Raw genomic sequence first — 11244 nt, forward strand, 5'->3', positions numbered from 1 at the left:
TTCTCACTAAGACATCCCACACATTCCTCTCCAACGCCCTCTCCCTCCCTCACTGATCCTCTTGCATTCTCTCCCTCCCTCCCTCCCATGCATTCCTTCACTCCCTCCATACCTCTCATGCATTTCCTCCCTCCCTCTCATGCATTCTATCCCTCCTTCCTTCTCCACCTCTTACACATTTTCTCCCTCCCTCTCATGCATTCGCTCCTTTCTTCCCTTTCCACCTCTTATCCATTCTCTCCCTCCCTCCCTTCCTTTCATGCACTCCCTTTCTCCCTTCCTCCCTCATATTCTTGCATTTCCTCCCTCTCATGTATTCTCTCCCTTCGGCACTCACCCTGCCTTTGACCTGCCTGTCTTCCATACCCAACTGCCTGACTGTGGTGTGGTGTGGTGTGGCGTGGTGTGGTATAGTGTAGTGTGGCATAGTTCAGTGGTGTAGTGCAATGTGATGTGATGTGATGTGATGTGTGGTGTGGTGTGGTGTCATATAGTGTAATGTCATGGTGTTGGGTGGTGTGCTGTGGTGTGGTGTAGCATAGTGTGGTGTGGTGCGGTATAGTGTGGTGTAATTCAGTAGTGTAGTGCAATGTGATGTGTGGTGTGGTGTGGTGTGGTGTGGTGTGGTGTAGCATAGTGTAGTGTGGTGTGGTGTGGTGTGGTGTAGTGTGGTATGTGGGTGTAGTGTAGTATGGTATATTGTGTAGCAGGCCACGTGATACACTGGTGTAGGAAATAACAGGAATCAGTGAGTGACAGACAGCTGGGGTGGGGCGGGGTGGGATTGGGTGGGATGGGGTGAAGTGGGGTGGGGTGGGGAGGGGAGGGGTTAGGTGGGGTGGGGAGTGCTGGTAGGGAGTCAATTTACACCTCTCACTCATGCATGCAACCAGTCGATGTGAACCCACCTCAGTCCTTGCAACTTCACCTCAACCTCCGCCCTTGCAACATCAACCCTTGCAACATCAACCCTTGCCACATCAATCCTTGCCACATCAATCCTTGCAACATCAACCTTTGCAACATCAACCCTTGCAACATCAACCTTTGTAACATCAACCCTTGCAGTATCAATCCCATGACTCTCTACCTTCCACCTTCCACCCTTAATTTCCACCATCTAACACCCTTCTTTCTCTTTTTTAATTTCCTCCCTACGCCCTCCCTTGCAACTCCCTTCTCCCTCCCTTTGCATACTTCAGTCGTACCTCTCCTTGACTCCCTTCCCCTCCCTTGCAACCATCCTCCCCCTTTGCCTACCGTCTTCCCTCTCCCTTTGCATTCCCTTACTATTTCCCTCTCAAACAACCTTTACCCTCCCTTTGCAAACCGCCTTCCCCCTCCCTTTGCATGCTCCTCTTCCTTGCTCCCTTCCCCCTCCCTTTGCATGCTCCTCTCCCTTGCTCCTTTCGTCTCACCCTCGCCGGGACATGCAACAGTACAGGCAGGTATCATTAGAGGAGGAGTAGCGTGAACACACCTGTCGACTTTCACACTTAATGTGCGAGGCTCAGGTGAAGCCGAAAGGTATTGATGAGAAGGTAAAAAGGTAAGGTGAGGTGTGGGGCTTGATGCTTACCCCCCCCCCCCACACACCTGTTGTCTGACGCTGCCCGCTGTGAGGAGTTGTAGTGCGGGGGGGGTGTTGTGTCCCTACTCAACAACGACCTTTTTTTTTTATGCAAGAAAGAAAGAACCAAAGGCCTTTCCTACCCCTGTACCACATATCACTGCTGGGAGGGTGAAATCTGGGATATTTATTAACCCTAAGGGTGATACTTTCTTGGATAATTCTTGACAACCCTCCAGTGGTCTTGAGGCGATTTGTTTGCGTGCACCCAGGCCGGCGTTTGGATATTTTTTTCGTCACCACACCACACCACTGAACTACACCACACCACACCACACCACACTACTACAAACCGCCCCACTCTACACCATTACACTATACGACACCACACCACACAACACCACACACCACACCAATGAATTACAATACACTAGTATACTATACCACACCACACCACAGCACACCACACCACAGTCAGGCATTTGTGTATGACAGACAGGCAGGTTGAAGGCAAGGGTTGAATGCCGAAGGGAGAGAATGCATGAGAGGGAGGGAATGCAAGAATGAATGGGAGGAAGGGAGAAAGGGAGTCCATGAAAGGAAGGGAGGGAGGGAGGAAGAGAATGTGAGGTAGGGAGGGAAGGAGGGATTGCGTGAGAGGGAGGGAGGGAATGCGTGAGAGGGAGGGAGGGAGAGAATGCAAGAGGATCTTTGAGAGGAGCGAGGGAGGGAGAAGGCGTTGGAGAGGAGTGCATGGAATGTCTTTGTGAGAATTCCTGATGTGTGTGTGTGTGTGTGTGTGTGTGTGTGTGTGTGTGTGTGTGTGTGTGTGTGTGTGTGTGTGTGTGTGTGTGTGTGTGTGTGTTTTCTCCAGTAATATCATGTGTTGTCTCTCGTCTCTTACTCCTTCAACACACACACACACACACACACACACACACACACACACACAACATTTACACTGATGAGGGAATTAGTCAGCTGAGAGAGAGAGAGAGAGAGAGAGAGAGAGAGAGAGACAGACAGACAGACAGACAGACAGATAGATAGACAGACAGACAGACAGACAGAGACAGACAGACAGACAGACAGAAAGACAGACAGATAGATAGATAGATAGACAGACAGACAGATAGATACAGACAGAGAGAGATCGATCGATGGACAGATAGATAAGTATAGATAGATAGATAAAAATAGATGGGAGAGAAAAATGAAGAGGGAGATAAAGAAATGGAGAGATGGAGAGAAAAAACGAGAGCTCAAACCTAGGAAGCTTCAGAGATAGATAGACGGACTGATAGATAAAAAGATAGTGGGGTGAGAGAGAGGGAGAGGGAGGGAGAGACACCGGCAGGGAGAAAGGGAGAAGAGAGAAAGGGAGGAGAGAGAGAGGGAGAAAGGGAGACGAGAGAGAAAGGGAGGAGAGAGAGAAAGGGAGACGAGAGAGAGAGGGAGAAGAAGAGAGAGAAAGGAAGAAGAGAGAGAAAGGGAGACGAGAGAGAAAGGGAGAGGAAGAGAGAGAAAGGGAAAGGAAGAGAGAGAAAGGGGAAGAAGAGAGAGAGAGGCAGAAGAGAAAGGAAGAAGAGGGAGAAAGGGAGACGAGAGAGAAAGGAAGAAGAGAGAGAAAGGGAGACGAGAGAGAAAGAGGGAGAAGAGAGAAAGGGAGACGAGAGAGAAAGGCAGAAGAAGAAAGAAAGGGAGAGGAAGAGAGAGAGAAAATTAGAAATAGCTCACACTTCGGATGCTGGTAATGTCAGGGCTCAGACACCCTCACTTTAATCCAAATACTTTTCACTTCTTCGGCTCTCTCTCTCTCTCTCTCTCTCTCTCACACACACACACACACACACACACGTCCTACCACTGAACGAATCAATCATCATCATCATCACCATCATCATCATATCTATTACTACACTATAAAGACGAGGAAAGGAAAGGGTAGGCTATATAAACAAAGACATAAGAAAATCATCACCCGATTCACCCAATCCAACCTCACCAATACCCCCATCCCCTCACCACTCTCTCAACCTCCTCACCAATACCCCAGTTACCTCACCACTCTCTCAACCTCCTCACCAATACCTCCATCCCCTCACCACTCTCTCAACCTCCTCACCAATACACCCAATCCCTCACCACTCCCTCCCCTCAACAGTACACCCAGTCCCTCACCAATGCCCCCAATACCCTCACCAATACCCCCAATACCCTCACCAGTACCCCCACTCAATCACCAATCCCTGAAACTCTGGTACATGAAACACAGCCAAATATCCCGCAGTTGGTCAGATGTGAAACTATCTAAAAGAGTAGCGATGGAAACGTGACAGCGGTGTATAAACAGCTGGAGAGGGAGCGCCAAGAATCACATGCCAAACTGCCCTAAACTGCCAATTCCAGAGTGTCAAACTGCCCTAAACTGCCAATTCCAGAGTGTCAAACTGCCCTAAACTGCCAATGTTCCCTAAACTGCCAATTCCAGAGTGTCAAACTGCCCTAAACTGCCAATTCCAGAGTGCCAAACTGCTGAAACTGCCCTAAACTGCCAATTCCAGAACTGCCAATTCCAGAGTGTCAAACTGCCCTAAACTGCCAATTCCAGAGTGTCAAACTGCCCTAAACTGCCAATTCCAGAGTGTCAAACTGTTCCCTAAACTGCCAATTCCAGAGTGTCAAACTGTTCCCTAAACTGCCAATTCCAGAGTGTCAAACTGCCCTAAACTGCCAATTCCAGAGTGCCAAACTGCCCTAAACTGCCAATTCCAGAGTGCCAAACTGTTCCCTAAACTGCCAATTCCAGAGTGTCAAACTGTTCCCTAAACTGCCAATTCCAGAGTGTCAAACTGTTCCCTAAACTGCCAATTCCAGAGTGTCAAACTGTTCCCTAAACTGCCAATTCCAGAGTGTCAAACTGTTCCCTAAACTGCCAATTCCAGAGTGTCAAACTGTTCCCTAAACTGCCAATTCCAGAGTGTCAAACTGCCCTAAACTGCCAATTCCAGAGTGTCAAACTGCCCTAAACTGCCAATTCCAGAGTGTCAAACTGTTCCCTAAACTGCCAATTCCAGAGTGTCAAACTGCCCTAAACTGCCAATTCCAGAGTGTCAAACTGTTCCCTAAACTGCCAATTCCAGAGTGTCAAACTGTTCCCTAAACTGCCAATTCCAGAGTGTCAAACTGCCCTAAACTGCCAATTCCAGAGTGCCAAACTGTTCCCTAAACTGCCAATTCCAGAGTGTCAAACTGTTCCCTAAACTGCCAATTCCAGAGTGTCAAACTGTTCCCTAAACTGCCAATTCCAGAGTGCCAAACTGTTCCCTAAACTGCCAATTCCAGAGTGTCAAACTGTTCCCTAAACTGCCAATTCCAGAGTGTCAAACTGTTCCCTAAACTGCCAATTCCAGAGTGTCAAACTGCCCTAAACTGCCAATTCCAGAGTGTCAAACTGTTCCCTAAACTGCCAATTCCAGAGTGTCAAACTGTTCCCTAAACTGCCAATTCCAGAGTGTCAAACTGTTCCCTAAACTGCCAATTCCAGAGTGTCAAACTGTTCCCTAAACTGCCAATTCCAGAGTGCCAAACTGCCCTAAACTGCCAATTCCAGAGTGTCAAACTGTTCCCTAAACTGCCAATTCCAGAGTGTCAAACTGTTCCCTAAACTGCCAATTCCAGAGTGTCAAACTGTTCCCTAAACTGCCAATTCCAGAGTGTCAAACTGTTCCCTAAACTGCCAATTCCAGAGTGTCAAACTGTTCCCTAAACTGCCAATTCCAGAGTGTCAAACTGTTCCCTAAACTGCCAATTCCAGAGTGTCAAACTGTTCCCTAAACTGCCAATTCCAGAGTGTCAAACTGCCCTAAACTGCCAATTCCAGAGTGTCAAACTGTTCCCTAAACTGCCAATTCCAGAGTGTCAAACTGTTCCCTAAACTGCCAATTCCAGAGTGCCAAACTGTTCCCTAAACTGCCAATTCCAGAGTGTCAAACTGTTCCCTAAACTGCCAATTCCAGAGTGCCAAACTGTTCCCTAAACTGCCAATTCCAGAGTGTCAAACTGTTCCCTAAACTGCCAATTCCAGAGACGAAGCACGAGGAATGGCTGGATATTTTTGTTAAAGGGAAAGGAGTGTTGTTTGTGTGATTGAGGTGGACCTATATTGAGCTGTTGGAGGTTGGGATGACAGCACATTACAGCATAGTACAGTCCAGTCCAGTCCACTCTACTCCAGTCCAGTCCACCAGTCCACTCCACTCCAGTCCACTTTTTACTCCAGTCCAGCCAACTCCATGGGTCCACTCCAGCCCAGTCAACTCCAGTCTAGTCCAATCCAGTCCAGTCTACTCTAGTCCACTCCAGTCCAGTCCACTCTACTCCAGACCAGTCCACTCGTCAGTCTACTTTAGTCCACTCCAGTCTAGTCCACTCCAGTCCAGTCCAGTCCAGTTACAAGTTTACAAAATATCACACCTTTAATTATAGAATCTATGTACATTTTGCAGCAACAACAACAAAACTCATACCCAATACATAAATACAGATCTATAAACAAACACACATACTTACATCATAAAAAAAAAAGAGGAGGAGGAGGAGGAGGAAGAAGAAGGAAAAGTTGACGATGATGATGATGATAATAGAAAACGTGAGGTATACGGGGTGACTGAGGTAAATCTGTAGGAGGAGGAGGAGGAGGAGGAAGAGGAGGAGGAGGAGGAGGAAGAAGGAAAAGATGACGATGATGATGATGATGAAAAAGAAAACGTGAGGCACAGTATAAGGGGTGATAGAGGTAAATCTGTAGGAGGGTGTGGTGGTGTTAGTAGCGCAGGTGTACACAAAGAAGTAGAGACACAGGTATCCAAGGTTTGTATATTGTATTACACACCAGGGGACGAGGGACTGACAGGAAGGGAGAGAGGAGCAGATGAGGGAGAGGAGAGGGAAGAGAGGAGGGAGAGAGAAGAGGAGGAGGAGAAGGATAACGAGAGAAATGAGGAGAGGAGAGGGAGGAGGGAGAATAGGAAGAAAGAGGGAGAAGAGGAGAGAAAGAGGGAGAAGAGGAGAGAAAGGAAGAGGGAAAGCGAGGAGAGGGAAGAGCAGGGAGGGAAGAGGAAAGGGAGTGGCAGGGAGAGAAGAGGAGAGGGAGAGGGAGAAGAGGAGAGCAAGAGGCAGAGAGAGAATAGTAGGGAAGGAGGGAGGGATAGGAGGGGAGAAATTGAAGGAAATAAGGAAAGGAAAAATGAGAGGGGGAGGGAAGGAAAGTGAATAATGTGGATGAAATGGAAAGTGAGAGAGAGGATGAAAGATGGATATGTGGAGCTAGGTGGAGAGAAGAGTGGATAGGACTGGGAGGGATAAGGGGAAGGGATGGTGGGGGAGGCGGATAGGGTAGGGATAGGGATGTAGTGAGGGATGGAGGAGGGGAAGGAGGGGGGACGAGTATGTGGAGACGAAATGGGATGGAAGAATAGAACTAAGAAATTAAAAGGGTGAAGAGGAAGGGAAGGGAAGATGGTGAGAAGACTGGGCAGGTTAATGAAAGAGAAGGATGAGGAGGTAGACTGAAGGAAGGACGAGGGAGAGAAGACGGTGTGGAGGGGAGGACGAAGAAAATAAAAGGGTGAAGAGGAAGGGAAGGGAAGGGAAGGGGAGTGGTGAGTGAAAAGGTTGGTGACGCAAAGGGACAGATGCAGAGGAAAGAATGAAGGAACAGGGGAGGAAGACGATGTGAGGGAGAAAGGAGGAGGATTTAAGAAACAGACGATGCAGAAGGAAGGATGGAGAGGGAGGAGGAAAGAGGAAGGGAGGAAGAAGACACATGCGGCAGAGGAGGGAATAAAAAAAAGTGAGATGGAAGGAAGGAAGGAAGAGAGGAAGAGACGAGGTAAGACGAAAGAGAGAAGGTTGGAAGGAAGAGAGGTGATAAGGAGGAGAGAGGAAGGTAAGAAGAGAGGAGGTAAGATGGAGTGAGTGTCAGGGTTAGAAAGGAGGTAGGCACGAAGGGTTAGCGCAGACAGGAGGGAAGGAAGGAGGGGGAAAGAAAGGAAGGAAGGAAGAGAGGGAACTAAGGAAGAAGTGAAGTAGGAAGGCAGAGAAGGATGAGGAATGAAGGAAGAGAAGAAGGAAAGAAGGAAGGGAAAGGAGAAAAAGTCAGCTTGGAAAAGGAAACGAGAAGAAAGGAAGACAACGACGGTGTGGAAGAGTAATGAGAAGGTAAGAGGGAATGGAGGAAGGGAGGAAGAGGGGAAAGAGGAAGAAAGAAAGGAGGGAAGAAGGAAGAAAGAGGTAGGAAGGATGGGAGGAAGAGGGGAAAGAGGAAGAAAGAAAGGAGGGAAGAAGGAAGAAAGAGGTAGGAAGGATGGGAGGAGGGAGGAAGGACGAAATGGGGGGAGGGAGGAAGAAAGACGGGAGGAATGAAGACATGCAGGAGGAAGGAAGAGAAGAGAGGTACGAAAAAATGGAGGAAGGAAGGAAGAGAGAAGGGAGGAAGGAAGAGAGTTAAATACGAAGGAAGAGGTGAGGTAGGAAGGCAGAAATGGGGGAGGAAGAAAAGAAGGGATCAAGGAAGGAAGGAAGGAAGGAAGGAGTGAGGAGGGAGTGAAGAATGGGAGGCAGGAAGGTAGGAGAGAATGTCACCGCAAGAAAGGAAACGACAGTAGAAGAAAAGACAAAGACTGTGTTGGAGGAAGGAAGGAAGGATGCAAGGAAGGAAGGAAGGAAAGAGATGAAGGAAGGAAGGAAGGAAGGCAAGAGGGAGTTTCTGTCAGTGTGGTAGTGAAGCAAATTAGAATTAGTGGGGTACGTCTGAAGGAGAAGGAGACTGGGGACACACACACACACACACACACACACACACACACACACACACACACACACACACACACGAGAGAGAGGGAGAGAGAAAGAGAGGGGGGGGGAGAGAGAGAGGTGTAAGACGTGGATGAACAAAAAATAAGAAGGTAACAACATATTTACACGAAAGAAAAAAACTAATATGGAGTGATGCAATAAACAAAAATAATAATAATAATAATAATAAATGTAAAGGCAAACATAGGCGAGGAGAAAGAAGGTGAAAATGAATATGGAAAACAGAGGATACGAAATATAAAGGAAAGAATATGAGGAAAATCGCAAATATATGAGTGACGAGGGAAGGTGCGTTGTTTGAGGCTGATGTTGGTGATGTTAAGAGAGAGGAAGAAGGAAGGAAGAAAAGAGTGAGGGATGTGAGGGGAGAGGGAGAGGGAGGGAGAGGGAGAGAGAGAATGGGAGCTTGAAGGGGAGCATGATGGACCAGGAAAGAGGGGGGCAAAGTGAAGTAAATGGGAGAAGGGGGAGGAGAGAGAGGAGGTAATGGGGAGAGGAGGGGGAGGGGGAAGAGGAAATGGCGGAGGGGGGAGGAGAGGAGAAGGGGAGAGGAAAAGGTGGAGGGGAGGGAGCATAGGTAATGGTGGAAAGGAGGAGGGGGAGGAAAAGGTGGTGGGGAGGGGGAGGTGATGCTGGAGGGGAGGGGGGGCCCAGGTAAAGGTGGACAGGTGGGCAAAGGTAGGCCAGGTGAGGAGGTATGCTCTCCCGGAACCCTTCACTGATGTGGCAAAGGCAGCAGCTAGTTCAGGGATAAATGAACAGGTGATAAGAGGTGTGTCAGGTGATAACATTAACACCTGTGAATAAGATAAGGTGGAAACGAAAGTGAGAGAAGGAAGAAAGAAGGAAAGAGAGGAAGGAAGGAAGGAAGGAAGGAAGGAAGGAAGGAAGGGAGGAAGGAAGGAAGGAAGGAAGGAAGGGAGGAATGAATGAATGGACGGATGGATGGATGGAAGGAAGGAAGGAAGGAAGGAAAGAAAGAGAGGAAGGAAGGAAGAACGGAAGGAACGAAGGAAGGAAAGAAAGAAGGAATGAATGGATGGAAGGAAGGAAAGAAAGCAGGAAAAAAGAAAGACAGAAAAGGAAAGAAAGAAGAAAGAAGCAGGGTTTGTAAAATGAAAAACTGAATTTAAAACAAAGTGACGAAGAACGAAGGAAACTAAGACGACAGAAAAAAACAAAAACAAAGAAAGCAAGAAAGGAAAAGAAAAAAAGAGTAAAGCTTGTAGAACGAAAAAAAACACACAAAGAAAACGAAGGCACAAAAAAAAACACTCTATAATACGATAAAACAGAGAAAAACACAGAGAAAAACACAAGACAGGTGATACATCCATGCCACCTGCCCTTCTCCTTGCCTGTGTAAACCTTGTGACATAAAAGATTATGTAGTTTTAGTGTTTTATGAATATTAATAAAGAAGATGGTTTTATGTGGAATGGTTTAAGTAGGGGTGTTGGTGTGGGAGCAGTGAGCAGGGTGTGATCATACCAGGCAGGTTTATACTAATACCATACCAGTTCATACCACCTCCACACCACCAACACCAGCACACCACACCACCCTCCATCACTCTCACTGCCGTGGCTTACTTCCTCATTTACGTGCATACCATCTCCACCACACCACCACCACACCACACCACCACCACCAACACCAGTACACCACACCACCCTCCATCACTCTCACTCCCGTGGCTTACTTCCTCATTTACGTGCATACCATCTCCACCACACCACCACCACACCACACCACTACCAACCATCGCCCTCCCTACCACACCACAGACCGTCATTTATACCACATCATACCACCATCACACCACCACCCCCATCCATCATAAATGCCACACCACAACTTCTCATTAACACCACCTTCACTACACCACACCATACCACACCATACCACCACAACGAATCACTCTCAATGTCACCCAGTCATTCTTTATTAACACCATCTCGCCACACTACACCACACCACATCACCAGCATCCATCACTTTCGCTGCCACACTCCATCACTCCACACCACACCACACCACACCACACTAAACCATGCCACACTACACCATACCACACCACCACCTATTCCCACCACACTCCACTATACCACACCACCACCTAATCCCCACTACTCCCATCATGAACAATCAATCACATCACACCACACCACACCACACCACACTACACCACACCACACCATGACTCTCAATGCTCCATCTTAACTCCTCATCCACACCAATCCATCAAAGCAAGCAAACTCAAAACACACACACACACACACACACACACACACACACACACACACACACACACACACACACACACACCATCAAGCAAACTCTCTGTTGAACTCCCACTATAACAACTTCAGCAATAATAATAATAATAATAATAATAATAATAATAATAATAATAATAATAAATCACTACTCTCGATTTGTAAGATATCTCACTTTCTTTATTAGATTATTTTATTTAATTATTTCTAACTTTAACTGCTCTCTAAAAGCCCAACCCACTTTCACCCACTCTTAACCACTGCTCTCTTTGCTCTTTAATAATTCTTTACCACTGCTCTTTAATAATTCTTTACCACTGTTCTCTTTGTTCTTTAATAATTCTTTACCACTGCTCTTTAATAATTCTTTACCACTGTTCTCTTTGTTCTTTAATAATTCTTTACCACTGCTCTTTAATACTTCTTTACCACTGCTCTTTTTGCTCTTTAATACTTCTTTACCACTGCTCTTTAATAATTCTTTACCACTGCTCTTTAATAACTCTTTACCACTGC

This window comes from Coenobita brevimanus, chromosome 30, assembly GCF_032717465.1.
Source record: "Coenobita brevimanus isolate Jiangsu-jjx chromosome 30, ASM3271746v2, whole genome shotgun sequence".
In the NCBI taxonomy this organism is placed as follows: domain Eukaryota; kingdom Metazoa; phylum Arthropoda; class Malacostraca; order Decapoda; family Coenobitidae; genus Coenobita; species Coenobita brevimanus.